The sequence below is a fragment of the Myiozetetes cayanensis genome, unplaced genomic scaffold (assembly GCF_022539395.1).
Source record: "Myiozetetes cayanensis isolate MyiCay16 unplaced genomic scaffold, myiCay2020 scf15, whole genome shotgun sequence".
Taxonomy (NCBI): Eukaryota; Metazoa; Chordata; class Aves; order Passeriformes; family Tyrannidae; genus Myiozetetes; species Myiozetetes cayanensis.
This window is the reverse complement of record NW_026087159.1, coordinates 3,779,097-3,800,211: the sequence shown is the minus strand read 5'-3', so window position 1 is coordinate 3,800,211 and position 21,115 is coordinate 3,779,097. Positions and strand designations below refer to the sequence as shown.

At 35.8% G+C, this 21,115-nt stretch overlaps 1 long non-coding RNA gene across 4 annotated transcripts; it reads right to left on the bottom strand.

Moving 5' to 3' along the window:
* Window positions 1–749: 749 nt before the first annotated feature.
* LOC126637469 (uncharacterized) lies at window positions 750–18,368 on the bottom strand. 4 transcript variants are annotated; one of them, XR_007628334.1, is made up of 7 exons: window positions 18,242–18,368; window positions 16,660–16,820; window positions 12,601–12,703; window positions 7,090–7,252; window positions 5,520–6,362; window positions 4,578–4,683; window positions 750–865 (listed from the first exon to the last, which is right to left on the bottom strand). It is a non-coding gene; the product is annotated as an uncharacterized LOC126637469 (long non-coding RNA). The 4 variants fall into 4 exon arrangements; XR_007628333.1 differs by lacking the exon at window positions 750–865 and adding an exon at window positions 8,718–8,751 and having other exon boundaries at window positions 2,798–4,683; XR_007628332.1 differs by lacking the exon at window positions 750–865 and adding an exon at window positions 2,798–3,584.
* Window positions 18,369–21,115: the final 2,747 nt, after the last annotated feature.

Below are 21,115 nucleotides of genomic sequence, written 5' to 3'. Positions count from 1 at the left end.
TAGTGTGGAGTTTTATTCCTTAAAGTATTGTTCATAAAAAGAAAGGAGGTGAGCAATGTCATTCTTGTACCCTATCTGCTCAGAAGAACTGCCTGGATATAGACTCCTGACATGTCCTGGTCTCTGGAGTTTTCTTTCAAAACATATGTATAAACATATCCTTAATCATAATATTGGGCATCTGTTTCATCCTCTAGCCACACTGATTACTATGGTTATATACCAAAATAACTTAATGAGGTAGAGGCTATGGGTTTTACTCCTCTTTTCCAAATAATACCTGTCCTCATTTACATGTCACTGGAAGAGGATTAATTTTAACTTTACAATGTACAGAGACTTTTAAACCTCTAGAAAAGCAATCTATTAATGTGTAACTATCTTAATTAGTATCTATGGCTGTTCCCCCAAAAGCCTTTTTTTTTTTTTGGCAAAATAAACAAATTAATATTATTTTAAAGAGCAGAAGGGGAGGAAAACAATACTGTCCACATAAAGTAGAGGTTCAGAGCTAAGGAAGTTGTTACTGGTACAGAACAGAGATGAGCAAGGCTGCAGATCCCAACCACTTGTCAGCAGAGTGAAGCCTGAGGAGACTGAAGAAATGACTGATAAAAGTCAGTGGCCTTAACCTGAAGGTAGATTTAGATTAAATATTAGGAAGAAATGTCTTACTGTAAGGGTGCTGATGCCCTGGCACAGGTTGCCCAGAGAGGTTGTGGACTCCCCATTCCTGGAGATGTTCAAAGTCAGGCTGGATGTGGCTTGGAGTAACCTAGTCTAGTGGCAGAGGGGTTGGAATGAGATGATCTTAGAATCGTGGAATGGTTTGGGTTGGAAGTGACATCAGACATGACTCCCTGCCCTGCACAAAATGAGAACTGAGGAATGAGAACTGAGGTGCGTTAGGAACAAAGAGATCTGAAAACACAAACTGCACTAAAGCTCTTTTCTTACCAAATTAAACATGACTATCAATCTGCTGTGTTTTTGCAGGCTGGTTTACAAACACATTCATTCACCATACTTCTTTCAGGTTTAATAAAAAAAAATAACAACTCAAATGAGTAATAGTCAGTTTTGTTGTCTGATAATAGATTGATGGCCTTAAGCTTTCTCAAAGGAAATTCAATTTGAATAAGGATTAAACTTGAATTGTCAGTGAAATATCCATCCCCAAATAGTTATTTCTCACATTCATTCTAAATTCTGGTTGTACTATGTCTTCCAAAACATCATGTTTTGAAGTTAGACACAGCTAAATCACAAAGTATCCATATTAATAAAGATGCTTAATATAACAGCATTGTTTTTCTCACAATATTTCATGTTTCAAAAAGGTCTTTTATAGCACCATAGGTAAAGATGATATATCTGTGAGACGTGTCACAAGTATTGAAGCAAAAATAAACACAAATTTTTTCTTTTGATATTTCAGCTGTGGTTTTTAAGTTCAAGTAACTAACTCACGGTTTTCTTGTTTCCTTCTGTTGCGTCTTCTGTCTATGTGTCAAAATAATTCCATTAAAACACTCACAAATTATCATTTTAATGAATTTCTGACAAGCTAATCTATTCCTTGTAAAGGTGTAACTACAGTTTAGGTTTGGTTTTGATTCAATGCCTGATACGTTTGCTGTTTACAGAACAGGGAAAATACCAGGTGTGATGAATGGTGCTAAGCTGGAATAAAATAAATTGAATTCACATTTTTGGACTTCTAACCTTCCATGATCTACCATCTTTTCAGCCAATATTTAAAATAACTCCCATCCAAATGTGCTCAGATACCTTTACCCCAGGATTCAACAGAGCAAAGTCAATCATTGCAACTATGGACTGCACAGCTGGGCATTAACAGCAAAAGTTATAGATCCTTCTGAATAGCCACTACAAGTCAAAACAAGCTGATGAGATTTTAAAAAAGAGCACTCACTGGAGCAAGCTGAGGCAAGGAAGGAGATTATCTAATTAATTTATGAGTTCTCAGTTCCTTATATGTTAGCTGCCTAGAGTAGCTTCTTCAAAGATGTCCTAAATTGAAGTAATACAGGGGATAATCAGAGGAGAAAAAGCTCTGCTTTTTATATAAGGCAGTAAGAACAGAAACACAGAAAAAAATGTGGGTTTACTTTTCCTATATGTGGAAGGGAATGGGGGTGAGGTTGTTTTAGATATATTCAACAATATTTTCTATAAATCAACTAATTTTGAAATCACCTATAATTGAAAGCACAGATAATTTTAGCATTGTACAGCAATTATAGTATTGTAGAAAATGCAAAAAAAAAAAAGAAAATGTCAGGTGATGTATTTTTTGAGTTTAGAAACAGCAAACTAAGAGAAAAAGTACATTTTTCTCAAAAAAAACCTGATTCTACCAGTTAGTGGAAACAGTTTAGTGCTAAGCAGGGTAATGAGCAGTAATGCTACTCTAAGCATTAGTCTCAAAATATGAAATAAATAGAAAACAATGAAAAATAGACTGTGGTTGAGGCAATCTTCCTCCAGCACACTCCATTCAAGGTGATGACTAATTAGGAAAATCTCCAAAACTGAGTTTTGCTTTCTCTAAGTGTAACAGTGGAGATAATGTAAATATAACTCAGTCTTATCAACTGATTCAGCTCCTGAAAATAAACTTTTAAGCATATGGTCACAGGGTCACAGAAAAGCCAATATATATGAAGAACAATTCTTGAACAGCATGACAACAGTCTGGAATTACATGCTAGGGCTCACATAAGTGGGTTTCCACAACCATAATTTCAGCAGATAAATTTTATTGTTTGACAGTTAATGACACAGAAACACAATGAGGATTTCCAGGAAATGTTTACATTGTTCCACTTGATTTTGAGCAGAGTGATTCATTTCTAATGGAGGAAGCAGGAATTTTTCTCTTCAAATACAGCAGATTTCTTAATTAAGCAAAATAAGATGGAAATAAAAGAGCTTGAATTCCAACGGCAAACACTTCTTACCTCAGGGAAACACAACATTAAAATGGTCCACTGGTTCTGGCTTATAACATATGGACAATATTAGCAAAGCTTTAACCCATCCTTCCTGCACTGCTTTTTTGAAAACATAACCCATTGATCCACCTCTCCACAGTGATTTCCATGAATGGACAGGTCTTACACTGCCCTAAATTCCTCTTTATTTTCCTGATGACCTAATCTATCAACCAGGCTCCTGATACATCTCTTGTTAACAAAAATAGAACAACAGCACCCCCCTCCAAGATAAAGGGATTCTTCTTTCAACTTCCTTTTATGAGAAAAGAAATATATTGAGTATACATGTTGTCTACAGAAACTTAGCTCCCGGTAAAAGGTAATTTGAGCAAGACTGCATATCCTGACAATATTTTAGATAATTAGATTACAAATACAATTACTTGTGATAAAAATTATCTGTAACTAGAGTATCATAGTATTAGTAATGTAAAAAAAAAACAGATCAATGATTTGTGCTCAAAGGTATTTTCAAAAAAGAAAAGGAGGATAAAGTGAAGGTTATGTCATCGAGAAATTTTTCTTGTAGGAACAAATGCAAACATGCTATGTGCTATAGGAACCCTGAAATACAAAAGGAGAATATTATCGTTTAGAAAATCTTTGCCAGAATTACAGAAAAGATATGAACATTTTAACACTGGTGGGTTTTTACTCATAAATCATTACGATAAGTTACAAGTGTCCAGTTACACTGAGTAAAATGTTTAAATGTTAAAATAATTTGTCACAAAACCCTTGTCATCATCACCAGCTGTGTTTTTAAAGGAAACAATAAGAAAAAAATCCAGAATTTTCATAATGCAACACTTTAAACATCCTTGCTTGTTCTTCAGTTTCAATGAAGATCAGATTTATGATCATGTTGAGTCACTTATATACTTGGAATTTCTTAAATTGGTCTTGTTTTATAAATGCTTTATCCAGCTTGTTCTACAGAACTGCTATTTGCAAGTGTATTTTCACCTGCCTTTTTCTTTCAAACAGCACATACAAAGCTGGTATGACTAGGCAAGTTCTGACTCTCTCTGCACAAACCTATATTTGTTATAGGAAGAATACAGAGTGTATTGCAATATCATTCCTTCTTGTCTAACAATATTTCCTGGGAAAGTGTACTGAAAAAAAAAAAAAAAAGGAGTAAATCCTTGCATAAATCTATTTACACAACCTCCCTTTTTGTTCTTTTGGTTTTGCTCTTGAGCCTGCAGTTGGCTGCAAATTTAGTGCTTCCACTGGGAAATGGAGCGAAAGCTCCAATCTATATTTATATAGGATCTATACCCTGTTTGTCATTTAAGCTGTTTTCATATATCCTTCTCCAGCCAGATCAACACTGGTGAAATAATTACCACCCTGGGCCTGCTGCAGTAGTTAGAGGTTACTGCCTCCACTAATCTCCCAGTGGACCTGCTTGAATAAGCAATTCCAAACCTGTTTCAGTTCCAATCAGTTTGATTAGCAAAATTCTACTATGCATGCTCTATTTGTTAACTTGGATCATTTAGTTAAGAAGCACAAAGGTAAGAAAATCCAGCAGATTAGAAAAAGGATTACCTTCTACGGGGAATATTGACAGGAAGAGGAGGAAAGGCTGGGGGAGCAGCAACTGCTTCCAGCTGGTAGGAGTCCAGACAGAAGCACATATCTGCATCAAGTCAGCCTGAATGCACAGTGAAATATATATACTGGTTTATCCTTTAGACCAGAACACATCTGACTTATATCAGCTGCAGGAAAAGAGACAATACCTGACCCAGCATTAAGTTAGATTTTTACAAACAGATAATACATGATCTAGCATAACCTCTTCTGAGACAAAGTTACTCCTTCAAAAATGTTAATAAATATGATCTGGCAGAGAGCATTTATATAAGTTCAGCAGAATGTCTTATCCGGACTCAGCATTTCTGGTCTGTGCTCACTGAAAGAACAGTTAATATCCCATGGAAGTGCAATCTGAGTCCCTCAGACAGTGAAGGGTACACCCACTTCTAAATTACAAAAAGGGAATTTGGAAATTAACTTGTCTATCTGCGTAGTAATAGAGCAGGACAAAGAAAGGAAATGATCCTTTCTCAAATTTTGCAGATATATAAAAGTGATGCAGAAATTTAAAATGTAAATCAAGAAAAAGATTAACTGTTTTGACATTATCTCCATGTTAGGTAACAGTCAAGCTCTAACTGGACAGAAGTATTTTAAATACTTCTAAACATTATTATGTACAAACTGCTTCTTTCCTCAACATCAACTATATGCTATTTTTAATCTCTATATCAAATATTATCTGTTTTTATCTATTATACCTATAACATTTATTAGCATAGTAATTTATGGTTACTAACATAAATCACGTTTTTAATTCTAAGATTGTAAATAATTTAGAAGTGTTTACTGCAGCTGCTGTGCCTTAGACTTCCTCACAGTACTGTGATTTACTCTGTAATTTTTTTCAGAAGGCCTCTTAGCATAAGAGTAAGCAATTTTGCACCATACCTATGTCATGTTTTGTTGAATCCACGTTAAGATGCCAGTGCCCTGCAGCACCTGGAAATGTGCACTGATCTTCTGCAACACTAGTTTCATCTCTTCGAGACTAAAATTGATTTTTCTCAAACTGGCGTGTGAAGGTACAAAGTGTACCTAGTGATCCATAGCTCAAATGAGTGTAACAATACCAGTCTCAGTCGCTGAAGAAGCAGTAACTTTTTAAGTCTTTGCAAGCAACAGTGCAAGAAAAAACAGACCATACTGAAGAATTTATCTTGTGAAATGCCAGGCAGTCAAGTTGTTTTACTGCTGCTGTAGGCTATTGTCAAAGTTGCTAAGTAAATGGTAGAAATACTTTTCTTTAATTGGAAAGAGCTGGGATGCCATGGTGATATGCTTTTTATAGCATCCCTAACATAAACAGATAAACAAGGATTTCTAAACTTGGATTTCATCACTACATCATTTGCCCAGTTCTATAGTTGAACATGAAGGGCTCATACCCTCCCTTTGAACACTGAATTGGTCTTTCCTTGTTCTGTCCCACCACATAACCTTGTCTGTAAGGCTTAAGAGTATTGAAGAGAAGGCAAGTAGAAGTTACAATGTGGCTTTAAACCCAAAACCCAACCGAATCTTGCACTTGCTTAGGGGAATCCCTTCCTCAGGGATTCCCTGGCAACTCCTTGCCACATCAGCAGTGGGTATCTGGGAAGGACATGCACCAACAGAAGTGTCACCAGTGCCACATCCCCCTGGCTACTCTGTCATGCCATGGTGCTTCCTCAGCACGTTGATCCAGTAAAGAATTATGGCCTCAGATGGGATTTCACCTGTAGAGTTGCTGACCTGTCAGTTAAAAGAAAAAAAAGTTAAGAAACTTAAAAGATAGAACACCATTTAACACATCTGTGACTTATTCTATTTTCACTGAAAAGTGTATGAACAGCAACACTTTTACTACTACTGTGTCCCAAAATAAAAGCCTGAATATTAAAGCAGTTTATGTTTCTACCTCTACTGGTTTCTGCAGAGTCCAGGGCTTTAAAAAGCCTCTTTATTTAATCCTCATTAGGTGTGCATAAGTAAAGGAGAAATTTTTACATGCCTAAGGAGAGGTGACACCTCAATGAATAAAAGAATTTAGACATTGCTACACCTGAAATAACAGATCTTTGCAGCTAAGAGTGAAAAGTGACCTTTATGGGTTCAGTTCCTATTTTTTTCTCATTGATTGTGATATTTCTGTCTTTTTTATTCCTACTGACAAGTAAGTGTTGTAAAAATTTAGGGCCTGAATTTCTAGAATAGTTTTTAGACAGCCATTCAAAGTGAACAGATATTGTAGATGTCTGGCATTTTTAAAATTTTTAAATTCATATGCAAAAAAGGAAGCATATCTGAGAGGTATCAGGTCCTGGATAAAGTTCCAACATGGAGAAAAGGACTTGGGGGTCCTGTGGTGAAGGAGTTGAACATGAATCAGTAATAAGTTACTCTTGAACCAAAGGCCAGATGCATCCTGGGCTGTATTAGCAAAAGCATAGTCAAAAGCTTGGGATAAATCATTTATTACCTCTATTTGACTCTTGCAAGATTGTACCAGGAGTGCTGTGGCCAGTTTGGAGCTTGCCAGTGCAAGAAAGACATGGGCAAACTAGAGATAGTCCAGCAGAAGGCCATCGAGACCATTAGGAAGCAGGAACACAATGTTCATGGAGAAAACTGGGTTGTTCAGCCTTAAGAAGAGAAGGACAAAGGCAGAATCTTAGTGTTATAAAATGATGGGAGTTAAATGGAAATTTGTATGAAATCTGAGAAAACCAGTTACATTCTTACAGACATATGAAAATTACATAAACTGAACACAACTTTGAAATCTCAGACTTTGTCAACACCAAGTTTATGCTGTTCTGACAGAACGGTATGGAAATGAATGTCAGTAAAATACAAAGATGATTTCAGCTAAGATTTTATTTCCTTAAAACTTTAATGGCAGGTATAGCTTTTAAAGAACAGATTATGCTAATTATATCTCTTCCTTGCCGTAACTTTCTTTTTTAAATAATGCAGCTTCTGATAATCACAATTTCAACATAACTGTTGGAGGAAATAGCTCCAGTTGTGGATATCATTCCCAGACTGCTTCAGGCTATAATGCCAAACAGTTTTCTAATTCTATTCACAGAAAGAATAAATCAGGATTAGACTTCAGTAATTTGCCCATCCTCTGGCTATGATTAGCACAGTGTGCAATATGGAACACAATCTTCAGAGGAAAGTCACAGACACAGGAGTGAATTCTGTCACAGTTCCAGAGTACAGGGCAAGGACTGAACTGTCCCTGTGATGGGGAGCATTGCTTTGGAAAAGGACCCAGCATGGCAGTAACATATCCAGCTGTTCCTTTATCTTAAATGCAGAGATATTAATAGACTATTTAATTTCTACTAAAAAGAGAGCTAGTAACACAGTCTTACTTTTAATTTATGGTTCGTTAGGTCTATTTCTTAATGTGATTAATGACATATCACTACTTAAAGAATGGGACATTCATCAGCAGAACTGTGTGCCCTTAACACAGGTGTTGAGGGAATTCGAGAACATTACAATGCAAAGTTTTACTATTTCTATGATAGTCTAATATGACAAATCACCAAAACCCAAAAAGCATTATAATCTTCAAATAGGAATTAATTTGTGTGTATTTAGTTAGACATATGTTTCTCTCAAGTTTTAAGGATTTCATAAATCTGCATGTGTAGGATGCATGACTGTAGATGTAAATATGAACATAGGAAAAGCTAGAGAATAAGAAATAATTCAAATTAAAAAATTTCCAGTGCAGAATGTGAGAAAACAGGGAAGTGGAACCTTTTGTTAGGATGAAACTAGCTCTGGTCAAGTTCTTCTTGGTGGAAGAAACATGTCTAGAATCTTGATTATACAGAGTTGACAATTATGTAGAATGCTGACCAAGGGCATATTCTATATATAATACAAAAACAATACAACTTACTTCTAAGCATCTCTGTAATTAGAGCAGGAAAGATCAGTTCTCAAAATCAGTTATTTATTGCATAAAATACTTAAGGAAATAACTGTCCACAGAGGACACTACTGATAAAACTGAGAAGTAGACCAGATAAGCCAAAGACCCTGAAGACAAAAGCACTCAAAATTCTGAGAGAAATCAAAAATTACCTAAAAAGTAGAGAGAAACAGTGAGTGTCATTGCCTAAAATGTAAAGAAAGCAATGAAATTAGTTAATTAATTAGAAATAAATTAAGTATATATTATTAATTATTACTATTTGTAAAATCTGTGCACCTAAGAACATATTTGATCAGATATCATAAAATTTATGTTTCTTGTTATAGTGGGAGACATCAGTGACTTTTGCTTTTTTGCTTAGTTCTGTTCATTTTTTATGTTATTTTCCTTCTCTTCTCCAATCTTGATGGTCTGTCTTGCCCTGTTATTTCATCTTCTCTTTCATGTATTTTGTATATTCTCTGGAGTAAAAACTTGTTTCTTTATTATAGGTCTGCAGAGAGCCCTGCATAACCCAGCCAAGATCTAAAAATGGGGGTTTCCATGATAGCATACATATATATGAATTAAAAAAGTGCACTTACATCCTAATAGAAATAGATGATTGACGGAGATTAAACACCAATTTTATTAATTTAGAAAAACATTGAAGGAAAATCATGTTGGTAAACAAGTCCTAAAAACAATATTTCAACACTATCTGCTGTAGCTATCATGAGAAAAACTTCCCGGGGTCTGCCTTCAAAATCAGATCTTTTCTGAAAAATGACAAACAGGGAGAAAAAAATGCTAATAAGTTGTCCTGTCTATCAAAAGGAGCAGTTTAGTGTCCTGACCACTGTGGAAGTTTGGAGATTGACTCTTTGGAGTTGAAATCAAAGATGTGTTGTGAAGTCTGACCCCCAAAAAAACAGGTTTTGTGGATACAATTTATTCAGACCACATTATATAAGTGTACATTAATATCAGAATGCACATTTTGTAAATCATTATGGGGCTGGTGAAGAAACTGCTAATATCAAATAATAATTCCAGCCTGATCATCCCCACTGGAATGATGACTCTCAGCCATTGTTTCAATTCAGGTTGTGTGAAGAGCCAGAGCCTGGCTGGACACCAGGCAAAGCCAGGGCTTGGAACACAGAAGTACCTCAGACCTGCCCTCCTTTCAGCTTCATTAGGCTGGACTCTTGCTCAGACAACGGCCTCAGTCTCCAGACACAATCATTCTTACTTGTAAAACAAATAATTTATAATAAATCTTTCATTTAATTCAATAGAGCACAAACTGCTTTCAGAATACTGGTGGAATACAAAACTTTAGCCAACATAACCTAAATGTCCCATTTAAGCACACTTTGCCTTCCCGGATTCCTAACACAGTTCCACCCCGGGAAATAAGTCTGGAATTTGTAAAAAATGAATTAACAATAAGAGACATCAAAATAAAGACTCTGAAGGACAAGCACAGCCACACCATGGACCATGTGAGAGGAGACCCTTGTTCTCTGAGTCACTTGGTACCATGAAAATCATTCCAGAGCTCCCTCCAAATCACATCAGTGTCACAGGCCAACCCAGTGGGAGGTTTTCTTTGCAGTGTGATGTTTGCTGGATGACCTTGATGGCTGTGCAACGTTTGAGAATGACTGACATTGTGCCAAGATAATATTGGAAAAGCTCTCAAATGCAACATTTTATTTTTCACATCCATGTTGCAAGTTCTGTGCGTTTCTAAATCTGACTTCTAAATTCATTCTCTTAAGAATTCCTAAAATAATAGTGTTCCAGAATAATAACTGCTAAAACTTTCCATGGCTTGTTTTGCCTCCTTGAAAACTGTACTTACAAAAGCGGAATATCATCCTTTATCTCACCTCTACCTTTGAGTATTCTTCTCCTCTTTACAAATCAACAACCTCCTAATAATAGATACTTCATACAAGATGTGTTAAGTGGTGTTTTATAAATGATGTTTTATAGCAAGGGATTACTCACAACACACCAGCGATCTAAACCAGAATATATTTTAACATAGAAGATCACTTGTTTTTTTTTAATTATAAACTTTGCATTTAACATTTTGCATATTTAACTTCATATTTCTATTTTCAATTTTTAGAATTCTTTGTTATCTGTAAAATCAGAATAAATCTATACCTGGTTTAGATAAAGAAGAAATGGTAATTTTGTTGATCTTAAATCTATTGTGCAATTTTCATGTATTCAAGCAATCATCCTTACGCAAGGAAAATCAAAAGAATAATTAACACAATTTATTTATGTTTGTGCCTATGATAAAAGTCACTTTTGTTCATCACTGGGAAAAAAACTCATTGGAACAGAATTTAGGTTTTCTTTTTTTCATCTCCTAGTTAAATGTCCTTCACTGTTTTTATCACTCCTCACATTATTTGTTGTGATCAACTTCTGATCAACCTATTTTAGAAGTATTCAGGGACAAATGTATTTGTCCTCTTTATGGGATTGATTCTTTGATTACAGACTGTCTGGTCAAGTTTTTCTCTGCCACTACATGAGCAGCACAGACAACATTGTTACTGCTCACTCTGCTCACTAAACATCTGTGCCATGAAAAGATATTGCCTTGGAAATGAATTAGGCATGAATCAGTTTTTATATCCCCATATAAAACAAATATGAAATAAATCAAATTATTGTTTAATATGCTTAATTATCTTTTAATGTGTCTCAAGTCACATAGCATATGTCCTGTAAAAAGCACTTGGTTTGGTCCTGTGAACATGTCATGTATGTCTTAATGATGAGAGATGGCACAACAAGTTCTTGCCAGAGTCAGAATGCACTGAAAAAAAATTAGTTCCAATATAGATTCCTACTCTAAAAACCGTGTTAGTAGTGGCATATTTCATTTTGAAAAGGGTGAATTAATTAGAAATTCCTTTCTCTGAAAACATTGAATAATCCTCTTTATTGATTAATATTTATCAGAGAATCACTGAGGTTGGAAGGGACCTCCTGAGCTCAGCTACTCCAACTCCAAATCAGGGTCAATTAGGGTGGGATGTCAGGGGCCTTGGGCCAGTCTCATTTTCATTATCCTCAAGAGTGGATATTTCACAGCCTGTCTGGGAAAACCTATTTGACGACCTTAACTGCCAAAGAGGGTTTTTATGTTTAACATTTCCTGAGTTATTCACGTTACCTGTCACCTGTCTCTGGGCATCACTAACATCTGATTGTGTTTTTTAAAGGGACTTAATTCTAATAATTGTTTATACAAAACAAAAATTGTAAAAAAAATATAAATATTTGCATTTCTTGAAAAATACCAAAGGTAACTCAAAGTCTGTCTTCACAGATGAATCCCTGTTCTTGGTGAACACTGAACTTTCAGAATGTGATAAAGCACCTTTCAGGAATAAATTTTGCAGTAAAAAGGACTTTGAAAACTAAAAGAAATAGCAGATTATTTCTAAATGAATTAATAATATTTGCTTGGCTCGAAACAAAAATGGGATGTAACCCAAATTATTTTGTGGACTAATATCACCGAGATCAGCAATTTTCTGTTCCAAGAGAACACATTTAGTCATTAAAGTCTAGATTATCTGTATCTCTAATTAGATACACTTTTACTTTGCCTACATATACTACAAATTTTTATATCTACACATATACTGTCATGTATTCAGTTGGGCAACATTTAATTTACTAAGCTTTCCATTTCTAACAAGTCTGATATAAGGAACCTGTTAAATGTCTTCAATATGCTCACCTTTCACAGTGCTTAATAAAGTCAAACACACTCTTACAGCTCCTTCATGACAAACTTACTGGCAAAGAGACAAAATCTTTAACAGAGTGAACCCATCTGAAGGTGGTGATTGAAAGCATTTTCACATCTCGGGAAAGGAGCATTTTAACACTGCACATCCTGTCAGGCCTTCAAGCGCTCCAGATAACACCTTTGATGCAGCATCTTCAAGTATCAGGGTGAACTTTTGCCATTGATTCTACTGTAAAATTAGATTCATGCATTGTACTCACGGGCTGTTGTATTCAAATGATAATTTTCACTTGCTTCTTGCTATTCTCAAGGAAATAACCAGCTCCATATGACTCATCATGTTGTGGGAGTTCAATGCCAAGCCTGCTTGCACACAAAAGAAAATTACATAATTATACTAAATTTTGCAAATCAAAAACTTCTTTGTAATTGCCTTAAGATTATTTTATATTCCATTCTCAGAAGATGCTTCCCTGTGTAGCCATTTAGAAGGAACATTTATTACAAAAGTTAATTACAGTTTCTTAAAGAATTAAACAGGGGGGTTTTTTATCTTTTAGGATTTTTTGGTTCCAAAGAATATCTCTGTTTCACACATGTCTGAATTTTGGGGTTATGCTTTGGGTTTGCTCATATTCTTGACAATCTGATTAGGAAAATGTCATATATTTTCCTTGTACATGTATCTGACCTGTACATCATTTTTATTGAAATGTTATACTATTGGGCAAAAAAATGCCAAACAAAAGAGCACTGTTCTTCCTAACAGTCTCTGAACTAATTTTAACTTCAGAAAAATACTTTAAATTAATAAGTAAAGGAAAAATTACAGAAACATTTTAAATAACATGGTATTTCAACATACAGGTGAAAACAGACAGGACTTTCAAAATACCACCTCATTGGAGCAAAGGGCCAGGGAGAAAATTGACTGAAAAATAAAAGTTTTCCCACTTTCTGACATATATTTTTGTGGGGCTTCTTGGAGTCCAACATTGCCAATCCAGCAATCAGCAGCTATTTCTGACGTGTTGTTTCTAACTTAACTGCAGTCTGTCACTTTAATCTCTAGAGAATGTTATTGCCTAGGAAGACTGAACTGGTAAGGGGGAGATAGAAACCAGGAAAATCACTTCTAATTACTGTTATGTCAATTTGGAGACTGACTGAAAGCATCAAAAATCTATCCTTATTTCTTACAAGAGAGTAGAACCAAAAAATAGGCTCAGCTTAAACCACATCTCTGCCTGATTCCTGAGAAGGCATTTCACTAGACAGGATTTATGGACTCCAGGCAAGTGGGGAGAGGTAAATAGAGGACTTCTCATAATTTAATGATAACTGGTCACACAGTTCTCTTTAGCCAATTATAATGCTTCAGAAAATTGAACTTTGATGAGGTTTCTGCACCTTACTTTCCTCTCCCTCTGCATTTCCTACAAAGGGCTATTACATAAAATATGGACTGAAAGCTACCCCACACTCTGCATACCTCAAGACGTTTTATTACCTTCATGAGCATTAGACACACTTCTTCTATTTACCACCTGCTAACAGAATGAGGAATAAAATAAAATAAAATACATGCTGTGGCAGTCACTGGCATTTTCTCCCTTCTTCGGCACTTCCCTCTGGTTTTCTCTGAACATTCTGTGAAGCAGCTCTTGCTTCTTCTCACTTTTCCCCTTTACCTCCATACGTTGAAAGCAGAGAGAGGGAACAGAATTCTTAGTCTTATACTGTTTTCCCTCTACTTTGGGGACAACTTTGAGACATGTTTCATAGCCACTTGACAGATTCACAACTCCTTCTGCCTGAAACCTGGATGAATTCCAGTCTCATAATTGCATTCCACCTACCCAAAATTCTCCCTTTAGTTCGCATTGCCTATAAACTCCCACTGAAACTAAAGAGAAAGGCAGGCAGGATTTGGTTCACTGGTCTAAGACCATTATATACAATGAACCAATTGTTCAAAAAGCTACTGAAACCATTTCCAAAGACCTGGGCCGGAATACTGAATCAAAAGCTGTCGCTGACCAATTAACATACTCGTCTGTGACAGCATTTAAGCTCCTGTTCTGCTTGATTCAAAGTGGTGTGGAATGAAAATATTTTGATATGGAATCCAGAACTCATAAGCCAATGCAGAATCTAAACTTTATGATAACATTTCCCCTCTCTGAAAAGTATGAAGTGGCTCCATTTTCACTTCAGTGGGGAATTAAAAGTTTCCAAAACTTTCTTTTCCAGGAAAGAAAAATGTCAGTCACTAGTGGAATTTGCTTTTCAGGTCCTAATGTAAATCTCAGTCTTAGGTTAGAAGAGTGACTTAAATATCCTAGAAGTTCTAGGTTTTCCTTTCTTTATTAACACCTTCCAGTCATACAGATTTTCACTTGAACTTGAAATATATTGCTAAATACTTGCAATGCTCTAACTCATGATTACTAAACTGATCACGAAACCCAGAGGAAGATCAACCAGTCAGAAGGACTGACATTTGCAAGATAAAAGCAGTTTAACATGAGTTAAATATGAACCATTAAGTAGTAAGATTTTCAAGACTTCCAAGATCTTTTGATGTTTAAAATTTAAAGCCAGAACAGAGAAGATTAATTAGTAAGAGGCATAAGTGTGGCATCTTGATGCATATGGGAAGAGTGGGTATAACTATGCATACAAAAAGCTGATCTTGAAGAAAGAAAAATCATCAGAACATTAAAAAAATGAGAAAAATTATGTGAGATAGAGTTAAGACAGACAGACAAAAGGAATTTTAAAATGAGGACAGTAGAAGAGAAACTAAATTGATGTAATTTCCTGCTTAGGGTTTCAGTTAATTATTTTCCTTTTGTTTATGGCAGCATTATGAAATCAGCATTTTCTTTTCCCTATTATATTCATTGTAGTAAAGTTTGTGGTGTTTAGATTTGCTACTAAGTTGACATAGGGATTTTGTCAGTAATTTGTTTTGATTGCTCACTGATTGTCAGTCTGTTGTGATATGTATCCACACAGAACATATTTGTTTGCCTACTGAGTAGGAGGAATGGAAAGAGGACAAAAAACTGGTGTGGACATGATGACCTCCCCTGTGAATTTTACTAAGTCACTTAGTGGTTGCTGTGATTTGGTGTGACTCTCATGCTCTGTTTGAAACAGTGTGATAGACCTGATGGCCACACACAGCACGCACCCAAACAACAAGTTTTCCCCTCTGTGTCAGTTGTATCCTCCCAGGAAAGCACTTTGAAACATGCTGAGTGCTGAGTGTAGAGCTGGCTTGGTCTGATGGATAATAACATGAAATAGAGAGCCAGAAAACTCTGTCTTAATTCTTTCTTTTTCTCTCTCCCAACTCTTATGCCTTAGGGAAAGCCACTTAACTTCACTAAGAACCTACTGTACCTCCAAAGAAAAAAACAAAACCAAAATAAACAGGCTTTCCAAAGCAGATTCAGAGTCTCAGCAAAGATTTTGTCTACTACTTTGAAAATGCAAAAGCCAATAAAAGCTGGATATCTGGGGTGTTATCTACTTTAACAAATGAACAAAATGCATACTACAGTCATCTGGGTGTGTGTGGAAATAGTCCTCTTTCTACAGCAAAAGCATGAGAGTGCCAGATTCTGATCTTAGGGACATGTTATCAGTGTGAGGACAATTATAATATTCATCAATATTCACTAAGTGGATACCATACAAAATTGCATCTACACTGTTTGAAGTTAGCAAAACCAAACATTTTCCATCAATCTTGATAATTGTCATTAGACTTTCTCCTGTGGACATTATTGGATCCATCTAACAGTTGTTCTGTGTGTCAGGACAGGCAACAACCCCTATTTTTCCTGGACACTACTGAGCCTCCTAAAGCAGTCTGGCTTACTTGCTTTTCAGTTATTACTAACATTTGCATCTGCTGTACCTGATATTCCCTGATCATTTTGTCTAGTGGTAATGGTTTACCTTTTCCTTTTGAGTTACTGCAGATGTTTGCTGATTATGTGCAAACTGCAGCTGCCTTTTAAACAAGCTACAAATTTATTACAAAATCCACTGGACATCAGAAGAAAATTTCACTGGCAGCAGGTTTTCCAGATGATGAAGAGATAGAATGCTAAGAAAAACTAATTTACTTTTTGTATAAAGTAGAACGGTTCTATTCCTCTGGGCCTTTATTCCTGTGCAAGCCACTTTGCAAATGAAACACACCACATGAGGACTGCATGAAGAAAAGCATCATGAATACTAAGTTAGTCTTGAGTTGCACAGCAATATAAAATGCATTGGTTCTAGTTAAAATCGATTTTTACCTTGGAAGTAAGTATTGGATTCACTTTCTCTCTCTCCCCAAAACACTTTGGACAGATGGAAAATGCCACTGTAACTGCTGTATATTACACTGGTAAATAAACAACCAAGCAATCCAGAAGTCTTGTTGGTAGTGTCAGTGAAACTCATTCTCATTGTTTCCCTGTAAAAGGAATGAAAGCCTCCGGAATGAAGTCAGGGAGTTCATCTGTGTTGATTCAAAAAATGAGCAATTCCTCTTCCCCTCCCTCCCTCTCCCAGTACTAACAAGATATAATTGGAGCAGACTAGTTTTCAGAAATTCAGAATCCCTAGTTACTATGGAATAGTCAAAAGAAAGGAGAAGAAGAAATGGAACAGGAGCCACTCCATTGATGTTCGGAGCAGATATTTTTAAAGGTTTTTCATTTTCCTTTTCAAAAAAAAGAAACATTCATTAAGGAAAAGGGCTACATAAAATGATAGAAACAAAAATTTGTATAATGATGTAATAAATATAGCAGGTGCTGCATTTTTCATGCTTCTCTTTAAATTAGGATAAAATAAATTACTGATTTAAATTTTTTTAGTAATTACTGACTTTAAGTAAAGATACTGATGAGTATTGATAAGATTAGGTATACTAATAGAACCCAATTTTCATAATCTTTTGAGGGCCCAAATGACTTTGAATATCTTAACCTTGTAAAATTAATTCAAGTATTTTTCCAGCATGAAAATCAAGGAACTATAACACTTGACAAACATTTTCAAGCTTTCCATATGGACCTCTTTACAGTCTCTATTTAACTGAAATGTACAACCAATTTCTATTATATGATAAAATATTCAGTACTATTTGAAAAAGGGTTATGCATGGCACTGATTCTTGTCATCTAAAGAGAGCATAATTGGTCAATCTGAGTCTCTAAAACTGACTTTTACATGCATTTCCTCAGTAATTCTTAGGCAGTATCAACTGTACCCCTTAACAACCTATTTATACAAAATAAAACTACAAGAAACATCATTAGATTAGAAGATTGATATTATTATTCTATTATGATTTGATCAATTGAGAAAATCAATGCCTTTGCTCCTCTTTCATTACATCCTGATGCCTTACACAGACTTAAGGTACAGACTGAACACACTGGACCAGGTATTTTGCTTCAACATCAAGGAACTTTTCATCTGCCTTGACAATAAAGTTATTTTGGCTTTGCATTGCCAGGCTACAGATTAAAAATACTGTGGTACATTGGTACTATCTCACTCAGCTGATTCAGAACTGCTCTGAACATTTGACTAATTAGTGTGCACTGGCCATTTTGTTTTGTTTGCTTGTGCCTGTAGAGGTTACTCTGACAGACAGACAGACAAGCATGTCAACCTGCACTGCTGGATATTCCAGTAGCTAATTAATCTGATATCATTACTTTGAGAACAAGAGCCTGAATCAGACGGGGGGGAAAAGTGTTTCTGCTGGGCACAAGTTTCTAAAATTTTTAAGTTTCAGACTCTGAGGAAGCAAAATAGCCTTGAACTTTAACACAAATTAAAAAAAAGAAAACCAAAAAAAACCCCAAACAAACAACAACTTACCTCATTCAGCTAATGAACAAGGAAGAATAAAGGTCATATACAATGCAATATGAACTGAAAGATCTGATTTGCACAAGTCTTTGGGCAGCCACTGGGAGACTCAGTGGACATTCAGAGATGGGGAAACCTGCAGAAAGAGATGCTGAATCATAGCATGGCTAAGGTTGGACAAGCGCTCTATAATCATCAAGCCCAGCTCCCAACCAAGCACAACCAATCCCACCACTAAACATCTACATGATTTTTGGACACCTTCAGGTATGGTGACTCCACCATTCCCTGGGTAGCCTTTCCAATGCCTGACCACACTTCCATTGAAGAAATATTCCCCAATATCCAACCTATCCATCTGAACTGATAAGATTTTTTTCCCAGACTACTTTAGGTGGGTAAAATGCCGCCAGATTTCATCAATAGGGTTCATCAGGATCTAAGATGTTCCTGTGAGATCACAAAGGTCATGGACAGGCATAAAGGAGAAGAGGTTCCAATATTGCCAGTTTAGACTATATACTGTTAATGAAAACATTTGGTGAAAATTTCTCTAAGGCTTCTTAGGGTTGGGCTGTGAAATATGAGTAAACTAAAAAAAAAAATGGTAAGGCACTGGAAGTGATGAAAATAAGAACTTACAAGATGCAGACTAAAAGAGCTGTGTATGAAACTAGGACACAAAGCTTGAAAAGAACATTCTCCAGCCCAAGAAATCTCCTGCCTACTGCCAAATACTGCAGATAGGAAGCACCCACTGTGTTGGTGAACACAGTGCAGTACAGCACCAGCACATTGACAACGCTGGTGAGCATTAACACAGCAGGCGCTGTGCAGTGGAGGAATTAAATATTGTAAGAGTCTTCACCTAGCAGAATCTGTTGTTCCTCCACCTCCCAGCTGTTTTCCTCTTTCACTGTGGGTGTTGGAGAACTGCACAATCTGGTTTAAAGTGTGGTGAAAGTCATTATCTTTCTGTTGTAATTCCTATTTTCTTTTGTATTCTTTGTGAGGCTTCTGCAAATCCATCCACTACTTCTCTGCTGCATTGTATAAATCACAGATATTTGCCCTTAAACATTAACTAATATTTTCTTGAATTTGCATGCAAATTCTTATGAACTGGGAATACTTTTCTCTCGGTTTTATTCATCTGTACCACTACAGGCATTTTTGCATTATGCCGCACCACACTTTTACTATAATCTCCATTTACCTTGTTATCTAATCAAGCTGCATCTAACAAATATAACAAAACACTTACACATTTCTCTATCTTTTGGTGTACTTCTGATTTTTTATGTGAAATGCCACATTTTGCATATCTATACTAAACTCTCCCATAGTTGAATTCTGAACTTCAGAGCTTTATGCTGTATGAAATGTCATTCTTCAGGCTTGAATAAATTCTGATAAAATACAGAGATTTCTCTTCCCAACTCCCCAAAATATGTCCTTTTCCCCAAAAAGATTCCAAAGTTTTCTGTAAATTATTCACCTTGTGATCAAATATACTCTTTCAACATATGGAAAACCACTTGGTTGAACTAAGAATTAGCTGTCTTCTATCATTCTTTTCTCTTCCTGGATGTCAGACCTATGCACACAGACCCACACAGTCTTCTACACTTTTTAAAATCAAGCTGATTTGTCTGCTATTGTGATGCAAGATATATCAAGAGAATAATGCTTCCAAGGAAACTGGGTGAAAACTGCCTGTAAATGATTTGCTTGTTCAAGACTGGATTTTCTGTGTGGTGGATTTATATTTTTTCTGAATTACTGGCACAGAAATTATCAGTTTGCTTTGCCTAGTTGAGCACAGTGAATATTGCCCCTTGTATAATTCTTCTGGGAAAAGATACAGGGATAATGAGACGTATTCATGTACATAAAGTATACCCAGTTAATACAGAGTCACAATGACAAGAAATTAAATTCTAAATGCTCCTGTAATAAAAACAAATCTCTGAAAGCCTCAGAAAGGGCAGAAAGAGACCTCATAAAGGATAAGACCATCTAATAATGGGGAGAAAGGAGAGATATTGGGGAGTGGGAATTGGGATGATCATAAACTAACACTTGCATAGTTCTGCCTGAGTCCTTACCTGTATCCAGCTTATTGTGCTTTTCATTGCAGCACCTGAGTGCCTTCAAACATCTTCTGGGACGTTTTTAGAGCCTACTAATTCCCATGTAAAATAAATGATTAAATTACAGTTAAGTTGAAAGGTTAAAGTATAATTTTTAAAGCAAATGGAAATTTATAAATATCATTGCCGTTAAGTCCTTTCTCATTCCTTTTCTTGGGATTTTGTGCATTGAGTGCCAATCTGGACCTAAGGAATCTCTATGTGTTTAATGAATAACAGTCTTATACCATCAAGAACAGACTATATGTGGGGACTCCAAATGTGCTACCCTCCTTTCAGTTATGAAACAAAGACTGGCTTGAATGTAAATCCATCTAGCAAGAGTTTCACTCTAACAACATGGCTCAGAACTTAGTGCAGGAACTGAAGTTACACAATAAATACAGACCTTATTAGAAGACAAGTTAATCATTCCCCCTTCTTGGCATCAACTGTGTGAAGAGCTGTGGTACACAGGGAGAGGTAGAAATGTGTCTTAGAAACTTTACACTTGAAAGAGCAGCACATGGGATTAAATATCAGATTGATTATTGTGCTCTCAGAAACAGCCCAGAGAGGCCTGATAACAGAAAAGCTTTATTTTTTCACTCATCTTCCTCCAATCTGTTTTTACTCTGTCACTTTTTAATGTTTCTTACAGTTATGGAAAGTCTGAGATTATTGCACCATTTTCATAACAGAAAAAGAAAACACTAAAATTAATGTTTCTCATTGAAAATTTTGTCACCAA